This window comes from Melopsittacus undulatus, chromosome 1 (genome assembly GCF_012275295.1).
Source record: "Melopsittacus undulatus isolate bMelUnd1 chromosome 1, bMelUnd1.mat.Z, whole genome shotgun sequence".
Lineage (NCBI taxonomy): Eukaryota > Metazoa > Chordata > Aves > Psittaciformes > Psittaculidae > Melopsittacus > Melopsittacus undulatus.
Genome location: NC_047527.1, coordinates 35621265 through 35639990, shown reverse-complemented (window position 1 = coordinate 35639990; position 18726 = coordinate 35621265). Strand labels below are relative to the sequence as shown.

The 18726-nt window shown below is 43.1% G+C and overlaps 1 protein-coding gene across 1 annotated transcript in view; it reads left to right on the top strand.

Moving 5' to 3' along the window:
* The first annotated feature begins 564 nt into the window (after positions 1-564).
* SGK3 (serum/glucocorticoid regulated kinase family member 3) overlaps positions 565-18726 on the top strand; it is a 60722-nt gene continuing 42560 nt past the window's right edge. Inside the window, exon 1 of the mRNA XM_034062679.1 lies at positions 565-722. The gene's annotated coding sequence lies outside the window, so the exon portion shown is untranslated. The remainder of the gene's footprint in view (positions 723-18726) is intronic.

The following is an 18726-nucleotide window of genomic DNA, read 5'->3' as shown; positions in this document are numbered from 1 at the left end:
CAGCCCGATTAATTAGTTTGTGCTGGCCAGACGAATGAAACGCTGGCATCGAAAACCCATCCTCTCTCTGTGCCAGGGTGCGACAGCTTTGCAGTTGGCGGGTTGGTCCGGGGTTGTTAATGTAGCTGGGAACAGCGCTGCTGCCAGGCACCGTCACCCCCGACACCCGCTCCCGAGGCGCCGGCCGTGCTCCCCGGTATGCGCTGCCCGCGGGGAGCCCGGACAGACCAACGGGCGGTCGGAGCACCCTGGTGATCCGGCCCTGAATCCCGCACCGCACAGTGTGCCGGCAGCCGCGGGCCGCGCAGCAGCAGCCGCGGCTCTGTCACTGCCTCGCCCCGGGGCCCTCCAGGGAGCGGGGCCGGAGAGCAGCGGGCCAGGGCCGGCGCCGGCCGCGAGTCCCCGCCTGACCCCGCGGCGGGCGCCGCTCGCCGCTGCCCGGGGGGGCGCTGGTCGGCGGGGCCCGGCTGCGACACCCACAGCGACACCGACCCCTCACACACCGGCAGCGGCAGCGGCCCCGCCTGCGCGGCGGGTGGGGCGGGGGGAGCTTCGGAGAGCGGGAGCCGCCAGCACCGGCGCTGCGGCGGGAGCAGCGCTGCTGAGGCGGCAGAGCGAGGGCAGGGGAGGCAGGAGGAAGAGGCCCGACGGACGGACGGGCGGCGGGACACACGGACAGGCACCCCTCGTCCCTGCCCGGCCGGCGGGAGGGAGGTGGGCAGGTACGTGGGGCCCGGCGATGCAGGTGCCGTCGGCCGCTCGCAGACGGCGGGAGGTAACGGGGGCGCCCGGGGCTACGGAGGTTCCCCTGTCCCGGCGGCAGGGCGGGACGGGACGCGGGACATGGGCCGGTCCGGCTCCCTTGTGTCCCCGGTTGTTTCTGTGGTCAGCGTGGTCCTCTCTAGCCCTCTGCGGACGGGGACTTACACACGGGCAGGGACCGGGACTGTTCACTGATCCGCGTGGGGGAACGGCTCCAGTTGCAGGGATCCGGTCACGGACTGGGGGCAGTGTTCACAGATGGATAAACAAACAAACACGGAGAAACTTGTGCTTTTCTCCTCAGCTGGTATAGACTTGGATATTCTAATTTTTAAGCAGAGAAGTTGCAAAGTCATTCTGCATTTCGTATTCTCTTTTTTTCCCCTATCCCTCCCTTCTCCAGCGGTGTTACTTGCTCCTGCTAGTACTCTCGCCTTAATGTTTTTCTGCATTACTCTCTGTGTGTGTGGTTATACATGTTACGCTTCATTTTGCACGGCTGGCTGGGTGTGGGAGGGTTTGATTTCTAGGCTGCAGTTACAGACACCACTAAACTCCAGTTAACACTACTTAATTCCGTATGGACAGTAATGCTCAGCTGGAAGCAGGTGCTTAAGAGGTAAGGGATGGCGTGGCATTGAACTCAGAGCAGCTGATGGAGCCCTTTTGCAGAGAGCCATGCCCTAGAAGGATGAGGACACTCTGGATCCCTTTGCTTTGTACTTCGCAGAGGAAAAGCAGTTAAGACAGTTCAGGTATGCAGTCTCTCTAGTTGTCTCTGTGCCAGGGAGGAAAGCGCTGGAACTGCCTCTTTACCTCTTTAAACATCTTCAATACGAGAGAAGGTTGGAGGCAGGGAGAAAATTAAAGTAACATTTTCTCCTCCCATGCAGAAGGAGTTGCAGAGTATCGGTGCTTTGTGCACAGAGCTCCTGCAGGGTGTTAGACAGAAATTCTTTACTGTGAGTTTGGGGAGACACTGGCACAGGTTGCCCAGAGAAGCTGTGGCTGTCCTGTCTCTGGCAGTGTTCAAGGCCAGGCTGGATGGAACTTAGAGCAACCTGCTCTAGTGGAAGGTGTTCCTGGATGAGCTTAGGGTCCCTTCCAACACAAACCATTCTATGATCCTGTGATTCTGTGAATGTAAAATCCTGTCACAGACTTGGAGGATTTGCATTAGGCAAGAACTAGCGGAGCTTGACAGAGTATCCCATAACACCCACCTACCTGACTTTATATATGCAGGATGTCTTTGGCTCAGTTCTTTCATGAGTGTTGGTCATTGCCCCTTGGCTTCCCCTTACTGAGACTTATGTGCTCCTGTAGAGCTGGATTTGGTTTGGTTTTGGTTTGGGGTTTTTTTTTTTGTCTCAATAGCGCCAGGCTCTTCCCTTTAATTTTTGGGAGTGTATGAAGAGCAGGAATATGCATGAGTTGGCAGCAAAAACCAGCTTGTGATCTCTGTATTTCTGTGTAGTAAGTGCTACTGCTTCTTTGTTACATGCTCTGAGTGTTGAAATAGCATTGACATTTACAATGGACACTCAAAACAGATGCTGACATCCCTTGCATTTAATTTCTTTCATGCTAATCTAATAAAATCAGTATGTATTGTTATCTTAAAAGAGGATTAAACATTTCCTGAGGGGAAGGCGAGTTACACAAACTGGTGTATACATGGGCTGCATCTCATGTGCTGTGAGACCTGGAATTCATGGGTTATGTTGTTCCAAGGGGATCTTCATTTGATAATCAGAAACTGATAGGAGTTGTTGCTTTTTTTACTATTGCTGACTGCATTTTTATCATCTAAGGACAGTTATCTTTCTAAGAAACTTGACAAAGCTGCATGTCCAAGACTCATTGAGCAGACGACCTATGGGGGATGTAAGTTGGGTGGGTCCTGGCCCACTCTGCTTATAAAATAATGCATTGCAAGGAGCAAGTAGTTCAAGTTTTAAGATGTGGGCACTTTAAAACTACTACTCTGTTCATTTTTTCTGACTTGTTTAAAGTGATTCCACAAGTAGGTGGATAATTTGACTGTAATGGCATGTGTTTAAAATAGTGATTGCTGTGTTTTAATATGCAGAATTGTTTCAGCCTAGCTAGCTGGAGTAGCTGCAAGCCTCTGAAGCTGACTTGACCCAGCAACAAGATATTTAAATAGGGTATGCTGAGAGACAAAAATAAAGTATATCAAATAAAATGCACAGGTATTAGCAAATAAAAACAGATGCAAAGCAACTCTTGTCTCCTCTGGGATCTAGGATTTTTGATGGAAATAATCTGTCATTTTGTAATTCTATGCGTGTTAATTGCACGTTCATGTTAATCACTGTAAGAGAGTATGTCAGATCCTATTTTCCACCCCATCCGTACAAGATAAGCTCCTAATAAGCTGTGATCCTTCAGCCACATCCACACACGAGCTCTCTCCTGAGTTATCCTACCTATATCCCACGTAATTTTCCAGATGGTTTCAGGTTTATGATTTGCATGCAAGGACTATGGCAGTTTTGTCCCACGGCTGCAGGCCATTTTATAAAAAAATGCCCTACATTTCTGGGTGTAAATTGAGATCATCCTATACATATTTGTACTTGTAAATGAATATCTGGTTTTGGCTCTCTGATTTGTCACTTGGAAAAATGCTGTTTTTAAGGAGTGGGTACTTTCTCAAAGAAAATTCACTATTGATTGGTTTTGTGACTTCATTTCTGGTCATTCCTAAATCATCAAAGACTTACATTGCTGTGCATTAGTTTTTACTGTAGGCCAAAGGAATAGAAACTAGTGAAAGTAATCTATGTATTTATATAAACTGAGCTGTAGTAAAGCAATATGTTGTTTTTACTTCAAGTTAGCACTTGGAGTGTTTATATTGAAGGATTTATTTTGTTCCCATTTGAGTAGTACCCATATGCTAAAATAACCAGCAAAGCAAACACACTTTCCAAAGTAGAACTGAAGGCCTTCAGCATAATGTGAGAACATTCTAATATGTGTTAATCAGGTTCTTGCTTGCATTCCTGACTCTAAATAGAGCACAATTTATTCCCTCCCCCCAGGTCTTCCAAACCACCTAACACAGTCTCTGCTTGGTTCTGGAAGTGTCTTAAACACACTGGATCTCCCTCTTTAAGCAGAAAGTTCTTAAGCGCCTTATCTAGAGCTGCTTCAGTCGAGGATCAAAGCCCTTAGGAGATGGAGAAACTAGGGCACCTGGCAAGCATGCTGTAAACACACATGGCTGTGTCTCCAAATGCAGCTGTATAGGATTTGATTTTGAAACACTGCCAGGAGAGGAGCCAGTACTCACTTTCCTGGAGAGCTGGTGGTGGTGGGGCTTTGTCTATAGGGTAGACTGTGTGCCAGTAGTTGAAACCTGGGCTGCTGGTCCCTGTACCCAGGGGGTTAAAGCCCAAATCTGCCCCCACCTCTGCAGCTGTTGCATAGGCTGAAGTGACTGGGAAGACATGCTTTTCCCCTTGCGTTTACCCTGGGCCATCTCATGGAGGATGCAGCAGGTTGCCTGAAGCTGACATGAGGAAACATCAGAACCTGACTGTTGCACCAGTTTTTGTGTTCCCCTGGGAGGAGGGCTGAGATCTAGTGCTCAGTGCTGCTGCTGAGACTGCTACCAGAGGTGAGAATTTACATGTTTCAAGAGAGGAGCAACATTTGGCTGGCTGCTCCAGGAGAAAACTGGGCCCAAGAGAAGAATGGGCTCTGAAATCTGGAGTAGGTGGTGACAGCTGTTGGTAGTTCAAGCTCTGAAGGTGAAGTGGGGCAAAATATCCAGTGTTTCCTACCAGAAAGCCCCATTTCCACTGCAGGACTCTCCACACTTAGCACCTCTCAAGACATATCGGTGTGGCAGCACGTGCCAGCCTGGCAGTTTTGTGTCATGCAGGTTTTTAGGTGGTGGTGTAACTGATCCATACCCCACGTCTGGATCTTAGTGACCTGGCCTGTATCTCCATTCCCTCACCCATATCTGTGTTGAGAGTCTGCCTCCCTAGCCTTTAGGGAAGGAAGAAGTAATGTTATATCTTCACGTGATCTTTGCACTTGGTCTCTCAGACATCGTGCAGGCATCATCTGACTAGAAGGAGCTTCCTTATTCTTTCACATTTGAAATGCTTTGTAGCTAGTGTTTCTTTGTTTTAGGGCAGGAAAGCACCTGCTTGGAGGGCGGAATGTGGACGGGCAAGATTGGAGTCTAAATTTATTTCAAAACTCCTTTATTCAAAGAGATATCACATCTTATTTCTTGGCAGTCTTGCTTAAACTCTGGGGGTGACTGGCAAGCTGCTCATGCTGAGTGCCTTGCCAAGTACTATTGCAAAACACTGCCACTGCAGAAGTTGTGTAACTTTACAGACCGTTACGTTTCTCTTGGAGTAAACCAAAGGGGCACCAAGTTCTGCTCCTTTGCCCCTGCTGAAAAGTAAGACTGACATGTTTCCATCTGTTTATGAGGCACCAGCATGCTGCTTTCCTGCTGCCACCTCTTCCAGTTGCTGCAGCCAGTTTTCCTTAAGTGATACGTCATCTCTTGTTCACTGCTGTGAAATAGCTGAGGAAACAGAACTATTTAAAAAGGTTTTCATTGTATTGTTAACTGCAGAATACTTTGGAACAGACATCAGAGCAAGGAAGGCTTTTCCTCTCATTCTGGACTCAATGTTGCTAATGTGGCAGGTGCATCAGAATAGATTTGCAGTGTCTCATGGAGTTATCCTTCGTATTTGAGTCCTTATTGAACATCTCTGGAATTGAAAGCACTCCCAAGCATTTCTATTTGTCAGTATAATACAGGATGCTAAATCTGATACCTAAATATATGCCAACTGTGTGCCAGTTTTTCAGATCTTGTAACTTTTCTGTCTGCTGTTAAAATAAGGCACTGGTTGGAAACAGTTCTTATTTTTCAGAAACTATCTTGATAGCTATTTCAGGGCTCTGCATCATTAATCTTTGCTCAAACTGATATTTTAATGAGAAATTTTAAGTATTCAGAAGACTTGTGAAGATTATTTTACTGTGATGTTGCATATAACACTGCATTACAGTGACGTTTCTGGATTCAGCTAGGGTAAGATATGTAAGTGCCACTTATGGCTAAACATCTTAAATAATGTGGTTATTCTTGTTAGAAGAAACCTTGAGAGGTATAAGTGTGACCTCCTGCTTGAAACAGGGTTAACCCTGAGTTCAGACAGGGTTTGCTCAGGGCTTTGTCTGGCTGGGTTTCGAGCACCTCCAAAGGCTGAGGCTCTGCAGCCCTTCTGAGGAACCTGCCCTGGTAGTCAGTTATCCTATAGTGATTCCTCTTCTTGTGCAGTGTCTCAAAGGCACTGGGAGGTTCGTGCTGGGTGCCCCTGAAGTCTTCTGGAGGCTAAGTGAGTCCAGTTGTCTCTGACTCATCTGCTAGAGCGTGTGCTGCAGCCCTTGACCGTCTGTTCCCTGGCCTCCGCTGTGCCCTATTCAGTTCCTGCTCAGTACAGGAATGTCAGACAGCTGTATTTACTGGGAATATACTCAGTCTGCAGGACTCTGACAGAATGACTGGGTATTTAGATTATGATAGTTTAGGTTTAGACTTCTTGGCATCTTAGTGTTAGGTATTTATGATCTGGGATCACTATCAAGTCCTAAAATACATTTTATCCTAAGTTTAGTAAATAAGTAAGGACTGAGTATGCAGAAAATGAATAGTTTTACTTAAATGCTGTGGAATTTTCAGTTTATGCTACGTGTTTTGGTTTAATGTTGGGAAGAGCATGGAAGAGGAATACAAGGTAATTAAAGAAAAAAATAACTTTTTGTACTGCCTTTGTATGGGATTTAACCATACCTTGCAAAAGCAAGATGCATTAAGTCTACGAGTTTGGAATGCTACCAAAACCCACAAAACAGAGAAAGTTTAGAACAGTCAGAAAAAAAAGCTACCTGGCAAAAGTACCCAGACTGTCAAATGCCTGAAGACAAGTGCATCAAAGACCTGCTTCCTTGCTGCAGTAGTAATGGCACATCTTGATTATATTACAGAAAATAAGTAATATAAAAAGGCTGTGTTTTCATAGAAGTAAAAAGAGCACATAGCGTTAAAAAGTATAGAGATGTTTCATGAGTGGTAAGAAGTGAGACAGAAGGGGTTATCTAGAGTCGGAGTAGATACTGACAGTCTAGAATCCAATGTGCCTCCTCAATCCAATGTGCCTCCCCAAATACGAGGCCTTGCTGCTTCATTTAAGTAATTAATCATAGAATCATAAAATCATAGAATAGTTAGGATTGGAAAGGACCTCAAGATCATCTAGTTCCAACCCCCCTGCCATGGGCAGGGACACCTCACACTAAACCATATCACCCATGGCTTCATCCAACCTGGCCTTGAACACTGCCAGGGATGGAGCATTCACTACCTCCCTGGGAAACCCATTCCAGTACCTCACCACCCTCACAGTAAATTTCTTCCTTATATCAAGTCTAAACCTCTGCTGTTTAAGTTTCAACCTATTACCCCTTGTCCTATCACTACAGTCCCTAACGAATAGTCCCTCCCCAGCATCCCTGTAGGCCCCCTTCAAATACTGGAAGGCTGCTATGAGGTCTCCATGCAGCCTTCTCTTCTCCAGGCTGAACAGCCCCAACTTTCTCAGCCTGTCTTCATATGGGAGGTGCTCCAGTCCCCTGATCATCCTCGTGGCCCTCCTCTGGACTTGTTCTAACAGTTCCATGTCCTTTTTATGTTGAGGACACCAGAACTGAACACAATACTCCAAGTGAAGTCTCACAAGAGCAGAGTAGAGGGGCAGGATCACCTCCTTTGACCTGCTGGTAACGCTCCTCTTGATGTACTCACAGTAAATATCTGGTAAATATCCTGTAAATAACTAATTTGGGTTGATCAGTTGTTCTTACAAGGCGTTCTGGATTTTCAGACTAGCATGGAAATAGTCAAGCAGCATTTTAATACTAAACCATCTGAATTTCACCCTCCCAAATGAGCCCTTGGTAAAAGAATAGCAGAGTATGGCCACTGTAGTCCAAAATTGTCGACTGCCTTAGTGTGAAGTGTTTGTATCAAGGACAAACTGTGCTGTTTCAAATAAGGTTTTACATCTTGTGTATGTGTCTGCACACATTATATGTAACTCTGATGGCATATGCTGGATAGATTGGTTTAACTTCACTTTTCTTCAGAATTTTTTGGAGGTTGGCTGGCTCTTCGGTCTCTTTTCATGTTAACAAATACGTTATGTGGTGGATGAATAGGATTCTTTATAGAATTATCTAAAACCAGGCACTGATTTATATGAAAACAAAGGGTTTCTTTAGAGCTGAGTTCAAGCTGGAATTGCCATGAATCCTAGAATTATTCTACATTTAAAAGAGAGAACAGTGATGCACTTGTACTTGGGCTTTGAACAGCACAGAACTGTTGACCAGAGGCTCGGTGACCGCTGAGCAAATCTGTTTAGGTTCATTTGCCAAAGTTTCCAATCCTACTTTTCTCTCCTTATACAGATTATGACAAGCAAAGCTAAAAAGATGCTGTAAGTTTCCCTGATCAGTTTGTGTGCAGGTATTCAGGTTGCTCTGCAGTGTGTGATCAAAAGATGTATAAAACCCTGAGTGCTCTGTGAGCAATCTGAGCACATACTTCTCTGGTTTGGTTTGGGGTGTGTGGGGTATAGCGCATAGCAGCTAAACAATAACTCACTTGTTTATAAAAAGCCTTGGGAAGAAAGGGTGAGAAAGAAGAAAATATTTACAGTAGTTTTCTACCCAGTTAAAATCAGAAGGCAGACTGACAAGGAAAGAGTTCATCTACCATCCAAGACGATTAAAAGTAAGTTCTGCTGCTTGGATGTTAATTGACACATCCAAGGCAATGCAAATTTAGCCTAGAAGCTTGACTTGACCTCACTAATTCAGACAGACTTCAAATTCATGATTCATTTACTTTTGGTCATAACATCTGGGTGTTTAAGCACATTTTATGTGAATTGGCAGAGGCTATTAGAAATTTATAAACTGCCATAAAATGTTAGACTTGTGGAGTACTTCACCAGAATGTGTAAATAAAGCCTGTCTTGACAGCATAGCTCTGTAACGCAAGCTGGCATGGATCCGCAGATAAAATACTCTTATGGTTGATGCCCTTAGCTGTTCTCCAATTGATTAATTACCTGGGAACAGAACCACAACTCTGTAGCTTCTCTCATGTGTTAAGAGATATCCAGAATTTCTGTGCAAACATTTTAATTGTATTTGTTGGTATTAGTTGAGATTGTTTATGGGTTTCTTCTTCTCATGTTTCATGTGTGTTCATTTATAAAGAATTAAAATAGAGCTGGAAAGAGGAATCTCACAACACTGACAGAAATGAAACTGTAAACTTGTCAATATGTGCAAAAATCAGTTTGCTGTTTTACGTAGGAGCATCACTTGAAGTGACCTGAAAGAAATTTTACCATCAACCACCCAGTCAGAACCCAGATAACTATTCAGGGAACCATGCTGGATGCATGGTGTGCCCAGAGTAAGAAACAAAACAGTCCTTACCAAGGAATCCAAAGATGCCAAATACTTAAGCTACAGAGCAGTGTTTCATAAGAAACACATGATGGCCTTGCAGCTCAGAATCTAAACAGGCATGCATACACAGATGTGCACAATTTGACCCTTCTTTAGGAGAAGAAAGTGGCATCATGGAATTAAGTTATGTTGTTAAGAAATTAGGAACGGGCAGTGAGAAACTGGGATGTTTTTTTGTCTTGGTTATTGCTCCATGACTCAGCAGCTGGGAAAGATTAATGGCTTGGGTGCTTGGCCCTTTGTTTTGGTTCCACTATTTTTATTTATACGAGTCAGGAAGTCCCTAGACAGGTCCTCATTTAAAGAAAAGGAAGACAGATTACTATCTATTTATTTTAAAGCAAATGCAGTTGTTAAATGAAAACATTGTGATGGTTTGTTTCAGTTCATTCACAAACCTACCAATGACATCCATATGTCACATCAGATGTCAGTTAAAATGGTCAATATGCTGTCTCAAAAGAGTCAGTGCCTGGCATCTAGATACTTAATACTGTCACTCCAGTCATGCTCGCTGCTGCAAAGTATTTACATCTAAAGAGTTGAGACAAGCAGTGTTTTGGTCTGCTGTAGCTGTGACCCATCCTGCTTGCTCTCTGCTGTATTGATGCCACTATCAGCCCCTGGATTACTCAGGTTTGACTTAAGGTGAGTCTGTGTGACTGAACAGTTCAGTTGAGGAACCTGCTTTTGAAGGACATCCCTCACTACATTTGAGTTCACTTTGCCTGGTGATATTGGGCAACATGAGCTGGATTCCTTTCAGATTAAGTCAGAGTGGAAGACGTTCTGCAGGAGTGCTTTTAACACCTACCGACCAGGAATGGGTGTCCGGTGCACACGACCAGGTTATAACTGTTTGAAGCAAAACACACAAATCAGACTGCATCAACATGTGCAGTAGTATGGAGGCTGCATCCTCAACATCACCTGCTTTCCTCTCTGTGCTCATTAGGATTGGTCTATCCATAACTGACTAAAGAAGCGCTTCCCTTCTCTTTGTAGTCTTCCAATGTAGCAGCTACCCTTCAAGTGTTACCCCCTTACTACAGCTAGCTTGTCCATCCCACCTCCCCATAATTCACATCTTCTATACTATGCATTCTTATTACTGTTCCTGAGTCCCTCTCTAGTGGGAGCGCATCTTTCACAGGTGTTCATACAAGACAGAGTAAAGGAGAGTAAAGTAGAAGTAATTTTTTGTTAGTTGAACAGATTATACTCCAGCTTTGCACACCAACACTTTTTTTTTAAATCTTATATCTCATAGCAGTGTTTGTCTTTCTTACAACAGGATGATATTTGTCTCTTAACAACCTGCTGTAGTCTGCTGCTTTCTTGTCTGCTTTCTTGTTTCCACCCTGTACTTCTGTATTTCATTGTTTCCTGTCTGCGGGCAGTATCTTGTACATAACCTGCTACATTTCACTCCATCCTTCCAGATCACTACTCCGTCCTGGCAATGATGTATTTAACCTTTGTTTCTCACATCTTGAACTAATACTTATTCTTCCTGCATCTGTAGTCTGATTGTTAAAATATCTCAAGGAAGTTTCAAGGCCTTACTAAAGGAAAGATGTGACATCTGTGACTTCTCTCCTACCTATCTGAAAGGCCTGTCAAAGGAAGTTAGTGATGAGATTTAACAATTCTCTTTTGGCTGCTAGTTAGGTTATGTTCCAGGTGCTAATTACTTTGTTCAGGATTGTTTTTCCCAGGAGTCTGAAGTTAAACTGACTCATTGGATTGCTTCATTTTGTTTACTTGCTTGGATTTCTTTCCATCATGCACATGTGCACACGCTTTCATTCACATTCTTCCTCTCTGCCTCTCTTCTCCCTGAATTCTTACCTGTCATGGCTATTATTTATGCTACTTACTCTTTTCATCTGACACTCTTAGTGAAGACTGATGTCCCAAACATGATAGCCTTCTGGATGTCATCTCTCATCAGTTTCTCTGTATTGACTAGGACAGCAACGTTTTTCTTACTCTTAAGCTATAAACTTATTGATAACAAGGATTTTTTTTGTTGTTGTTGCTAGTAATTTTTTTAATTTCTATTATAATTCTATCTTAACCATGCTGATTCTCATACTTATGTATTTATGCAGATTTTATACTTCTTGCCAGCAGTTTGACCATGTTCTCACATTCTGTGTCTGTCCCGACAAATAAATCTCATTCTACAACTTCTGCTGTTTGTTTTTACAAGGCACAAGGACAAATTATCCTGCTTTGTTGTTTCCTGGAGAAATTCCTGCTGCTTTCCTATCTCTCAGTAGTGTCTCTTGTTGAGGTTTCCTTTCTACCTGAGTGCATTCACATTTGTCTTCATTACGTTTATGAATTCCCTCTCCTCCCATTTAATGAGGTTTAATCAACTTGTCGTTTGAACTGGTTGCTTTCCATTTGTCTAGAAACAAATCTAAAGGGTCTGTTGCCTTCTGTTACTTAAAACTAAATTAATTTGCTAAAAATTTGCTAATTTCAAAATAGAATTATTTTATTAAATTATTTATAATTTTCAAATTAATTAAAATTTTGGTAATTTTGAAATGAGTGAGAGTCTAAACAACAACAGAGCCTTGTGTCAGTTCATGGACCTTAGTTCTTTATACCATGAGGCTATCAAGATACTGCATGTTGTTAGATTCCCATTTCAGGCTTTTCTGGTGTATTTCCAAGTTGCTAGCTGTTTGATATGTAGATTTGAGATACCAACCAGTCAACCCTGGTGCTGCTAGATATTTTTTAATATCTTTGTCATTTAAATTGATTGTTAGTGCAATGGCTTGTTCTTGCAATGCTCCAGGCACTAACTGCCTATGTCACATTGTCTGTAACAATGCACATGCCATAGTGGGAAATACCAATTTGGAAAATAAAGGCCTTCAGATTTACAGAGTTGCAGAATAGTTTGGGTTGGAAGGGACCTCAAAGATCATCTAGTCTGACACTGGCTCCATGTCTGGTCTGCAACCTGAGCCTATCCATGGTGGTTCTGGACTTTGTTCCACAAGCTGCCAAGACTTGTACAAAGGTCAGATGCTGAATCCAGACTCTTCCAAGCATGGATTTATTTCTGCTATTTGTTACAGAGGCAAAAGTTGTTCCTGACCAGGGTCTTTAAGAGCTAGGAATAGAAAGATTTTGAAACTTTAAAGGATTACTGTGTGGTCAATTGAGCACGATAAGAGGGGTGTGTGCAATACTTATCTCTATATATATTTATATTTACATTGTTATCTTGGTCATTAGCAGCTACTAGGCACTTGAAACTGTGTTAAGTCCACATTACACTAGTTGTCTTGCACAAAATTAATAAAGGTAACCTCTTTTCCAAAGAACACTACAGTGGGGTTTATTCCTGTCTGGTGAGGTATGACAAGTCACAGCTATAGCATGAAAAGGATCCAGAACAGAGTGGGTGACAGTGGCATTTGAGTGTGGGGAGAGCAGGAAGAGAGCTTCTGAGCAAAGAGCTGCACCTTTGATGGCTGAAACTGTGTGGGTTTCCTCCCATGAGGCCGGGTTACAGAGAACAGGGAAGTGGAGAGACAGGATGTAACATGGTAGACACACATTATCCTCCTAGTGAAGGTAAATAAAAATGAGGATGCAATAAAAAAATAGGAAGATATTCTTTGCTTGTTGCCTACTGCCTGTTATTACTCTTTCCAGTGTGTTTAATTGCCTCCAAGCTTCTGTCTGTGCTGATGGAGGAGGTGCCCAAAATATAATGCTATTTAGGGTTTAATATAATAATTAAGCAAGGCTTTGCCAGTTTGTTCTGATCACAAAATGCTTTTTAAGGCTTCTGTCTCCTTTTCTCCCATTTGCACTAACATCTCCATCCCAGTAAGACTTCCTGTGATTCTAATAATTTATTTCCAGCCCTACCTATTTTGTACCTAATCGGAGACTGGCTCTAGCAAACTAATTCACTGAGCATATTGATGCATGAAGCCAGATACTCCTTCTTGAGAGCTCTGAGCTCACTGGGCTTGGCGAGTGGTCTTCCAAACATTTGCATGTAGTGTGGGGGTTCTGCTGTTGCGCTGTGCAGATCAGCATTCAGTGTATTTTCTGACTTGATAGATGCATGAGAAGTGCAAGGTCCTGCACCTGGGTGGGAGCAATCCCAGGCACAGCTACAGGTTGGGCAGAGAAGAGATTCAGAGCAGCCCTGCAGAGAAGGACTTGAGGTGTTGGTCAATGAGCTGACTTCAGTGTGCACTCACAGCCCAGAAAGCCAACTGTATTCTGGGCTGCATCAAAAGAAGCATGACCAGCAGGTCAAAGGAGGTAATCCTGCCCCTCTACTCTGCTCTTATGAGACCTCACCTGGGGTATTGTATGCAGTTCTGGTGTCCTCAACATAAAAAGGACATGGAACTGTTGGAACAAGTCCAGAGGAGGGCCATGAGGATGATCAGGGGACTGGAGCACCTCCCATATGAAGACAGGCTGAGAAAGTTGGGGCTGTTCAGCCTGGAGAAGAGAAGGCTGCATGGAGACCTCATAGCAGCCTTCCAGTATCTGAAGGGGGCCTACAGGGATGCTGGTGAGGGACTATTCATTAGGGGACTGTAGTGATAGGACAAGGGGTAACGGGTTGAAACTTAAACAGCAGTGGTTTAGATTGGATATAAGGAAGAAATTCTTTACTGTTAGGGTGGTGAGGTACTGGAATGGGTTTCCCAGGGAGGTAGTGAATGCTCCATCCCTGGCAGTGTTCAAGGCCAGGTTGGATGAAGCCGTGGGTGATATGGTTTAGTGTGAGGTGTCCCTGCCCATGGCAGGGGGGTTGGAACTAGATGATCTTAAGGTCCTTTCCAACCCTAGCTATTCTATGATTCTATGCTTCTGAATCAATCAGTGGAGGCAGATGGGTGAAGGATGAAAATATCTGTAATTATCCCAACTTTATTTTAATGGAGGTACACGGTGAGGGACCCTTGGCTGGACATTTGTTGGAGGGGGTCCAGGAAAGGACCACAAAAAATAGTCAGAGGGATGGAGCACCTCTCTTATGAGGAAAGGCTGAGAGAGTTTGGGTTGTTCAGCCTGGAGAAGGCTCTGGGGAGACCTTAGAGCAGCTTCCAGTGTGTAAAGGGGGCTGTAATAAAGATGGGGAGACACTTCTCAGCAGGGCCTGTTGTGACAGGATGAGGTGCAATGGTTTTAAACTGAAAGGGGGGAGATTCAGAATGGACGTGAGGAAAAAATTCTTTACATTGTAAGTGGTAAAACACTAGCAGAGGTTGCCCAGAGAGGTGGTGGATGCGCTATCCCTGAAGATGTTCAAGGCCAGGCTGGATGTGGTTCTGGGTGACCTGGTGTGGTTGAAGATGGCCCTGCTCATTGCAGGGGGGTTAGACCAGATGAGCTTGAAGGTCCCTTCCAACCCAAACTGTTCTATGATTCTATGATCTGCCTGCCACCCCAGGCTCCCAGAGGAGGTGACTGCGTTGCCTGTGGTTCCCAGTCATGCTAACAGCTGCGTGCGGGTAGGCATAAATGGGTGGCAAACAAAGGAAAAAAAGAGCAGCGTAGGCCTGGGAGAACCACAGTTACATAAAGGTGAACAATGAAGCATTATTTCTGAAGCGGGTATTTTGAAGCGCTGTTACTGCAACCCCATTATATAAATGAACAGCACATTTGAATCGGAAGCAATTTGGTGTAGAAACCTGTGAGTGATTCATCCCAGACCTGAGGAGAAACAGCCCGTGAGGCACGGGGGGATCTGTGTGCCCTTGCACAGTCTCTGCTTCAAACTGAATTAAAATTTTCATCAGTTATTCCAAGGGTAGAAGATACTAGCACCCTCTGCCAACACCGCTCCTATTAGCAGCTGTTAGTGTGGTGCATATTCCAGTATCCTCACCTCTGCTGGAATTGCATCCAGAGACTGATTATTAGTAATTTCCTGATCATTGTACAGATCCTGCACAGCTCCCATATGCAGTAAATGCAGTAACAGCGTATTTATTGAGTGCTTCAGTTCATGAGATGTACAATATCTTGAGTTCTCATAGCTTTACAAAATTCTTTATCTTCTTTCTACAGCAAAGTTCTTTCTTTACTTAATACAAAGATTTATAAAACCATTTAATGAATCGGGTTGACACAAAGATTGCCATGTGATGAGAAAACTTTGGCATTTTGGTCTTTTGTGTTCTGATGCAAGCTTAAGATTGTGCTGTCATCTACAAAAATGACTTCAATTTGTACAGCATTGTTGGAGAAAACTAGTTGGAATAAGATTTATTCTTGTTCTCATGCCTTAGAGAAGGAAACAGAGTAGCTTGGATTTTCATATGAAGCATTTGACTAATTTGAACAAAGACTGTAATAAAACACCATGTCTTTTAAATAATCTGATTTTTATTGTCCCTTTAAATGGTGGTAGGTACATCAAAGCTAAATGTCAATAGATACAATTTTGTGATAATTTCTCCTACTTAGTATTCATGTTCCATGCTGTGACATACAATATCTTTCCTTGTTCCCTGTGGTCCTTAACCCCCAGTAGCATAATAGCTAACATCAAAACACTGCTGACCTGAAAGATTAAATACTGTCATGTTCGTTCTTAAAACTGCATAATGGAATACGGGTCTTGAGTTAATATAGAGATTAGATGGATTTATTTAATTATTGTTTATGCTTCTTACTCAGGTGTACAGTATTTATTAACTGGCTTCTGCTAGATTGCCATATTGTAAAAAATGATGTATTGCTGATGTATCTCTGTATAAATTTATTGTTGAAACCCACATAATAGTTCAAACCCACATAAACACTTAAAGCACTGACCCACAGCTCCCAGGACTGAAAATGAAAGTATTTGTGCTTGGAGAACAAAAAGAAAACAGGCTCTGTAGCTGGTAGATGGAAATACGGCTTCTCCATGGAACAGGAGTAGGTTGGGCATCTGGCAAACATGAGGAAACAGCTAGATAAGTAAACAAAGTAAGGACAGCAAATAATAGACTCTTACAACATTTTGCTTAAATCTCTTGTCATTTTTTTGATCATGAGATACAGCTTCTTGCTTTGGTAGAGTGTTTCTTCAGTTGTTGCTACCTATCTTCTTCTCCGAGTTGGTGTGTAACAGTGCTCTGGTGGGATGCATGCGTCTTTTGATCTAAACAGTTTGTAACAAATATTAAGATGACCAAACACTAGTCTATTCTGTAGATTTTAGGCAGCCTTTAAAATGCTGATGTTTTGGAAGAAGGATGTGATCCTTTGTTGAAGGGACACACACTCATCCCAAACTAACACCATTGTTTAGTTTCATTTAAATAGAATACCAGTATATAGTTTGAAAATGCAAATATGGTGCTTGTGCTCTTACTCATCTCTACAATTTGAGGAAGAACTCTCAGTGTTCTGGGTAGACCCCACCTACATAAGACTGTGTGCCAGACCACTTGTTTACCAAAGCATGTTTGTTCACCCCAGCCCATATTTGCAATTCTAGTAGAACGTGCTGTAGCTGGGATTCAGGAGGCTGAATTAAGAAACATCCATACAGAATTACTACTCAGAGAACTTTTTTCTTTTATACTCAGCTTAGCTTTGGTATAGCTTCCTGCACAAACTGCTCAGGTCTCCTGCAAACTCAGATACTTGACCTGTTTTATAGAACTGTATTTATAAACTGAATTCCAAAGAGTCTTTGTGAAGAGCAAAATACAGGTCTTACAGTACTGTCAGTACTTACAGTACTTACACTTTATGAGCTGTACTGGATAACTTCAGCTTCACAGTGTTTAACAGTGCAGTAATTTATAACTGTGTTGTATGCATGTCTGCTGAAACTAGTCCCCGAATGTGTTAGCATATACCAATAAACTGTGTATTTGATGTGTCAAGCACATATGTTGCTATAAATCTATAAGACAGCCAGCTATCTTTGTCCTTTCATTATATATGCATTCACCCTTAAAGAACTTGGTGGTTAAGTCAAGTCCAATGAACTTATTTTTCCTTATGTTCTTGGAACCCATGTAAATCTTCAGTGCTTCCATGGACGCAGGTGGAGGTGGCCTGAGGCAGTATGTATACTGTTCATCTCTAAGATAACTTAAAACTATGGTAAACTAAGCTATCTGGTGCTTAGCATTCGTGCCATTATTCTGCTCCTGGTGGTTGAACTAGAATCATATAATCATAGAATAGTTAGGGTTGGGAAGGACCTTAAGATCATCTAGTTCCAACCCCCCTGCCATGGGCAGGGACACCTCACACTAAACCGTATCACCCAAGGCTTCATCCAACCTGGTCTTGAACACTGCCAGGGATGGAGCATTCACAACCTCCCTGGGCAACCCATTCCAGTGCCTCACCACCCTAACAGTAAAGAATTTCTTCCTACCCCTTGTCCTATCACTACAGTTTGTAGAGAACTAGTTTATGGAGATTTTGCTTGGGTTCCTGCTCCAGACTGCACGCTTGCAGTGAGTGAGGGTAGGTGTAAGGCAAAAGAGATCTGGGCAATGAGTACTGGTGTATGTCCATGTGCCTTCAGTTAGTGGTGTTTATCCCACCAACATGGCTGTAGCTGGATGACATCTCCAGGTGGAACCCTGCCAGCTACTGCTTAGATAAGTGAAGAGGATGCAAACATCAGGGATTGGGTCAGCAGTGAGCTGTGTTGGACAGTTCACGTGCACTTCGCCATTAACTTCAAATGCCTTGCAAAAGTAATTTTTAGAAACTAATCTGACATTGTTTGCTTTGTAACAGAAGACGTTGTTCAGTTTGCTCTAACTGAAAAAAAAACAAACTACTCCAAAATGATCGATACAGCAATAATAATACATTCAGATGTAGGCATGAGGGAAATAAAGACCTTGAGGAGGATGAAGTGAGAGAAATAGAGATGCATGTATTGAAAATGCAGATGTGATAATTCACTGTCTGATACTGCTTTTTTATCTTGAAATTCTACCGTGCATTTATGCAGTTTCTTCCAAAAATTGCTTGCCTATTTCAAATTACCCAGGAGGGCAGTTACTTACAACATAGTGTTGTACAAAAGGAATTAATTTTCCAAAATACATTTGTAAAAATATACAGAGGCCTCAACAAATCAAAAAATGTAAAAAGAACTCTTAAAGGAAAAAACGGTAACTCATGGCCTTACATGTCTTCATGTTTTCAATTTGTTTTCCAACTTTTAAAAGCCCGTATAATGCTTGTGGCAGTAAATTGGTTTGCGTGTATGTGTGTTCTCTAATATTTGTGTCTTTGGTTAAAATGTGAAACTGGTTATGGTATGGAATACATTGGTATCAAGCTGATGAGGAATGTCTGCTATGTCTAAAGTAATAC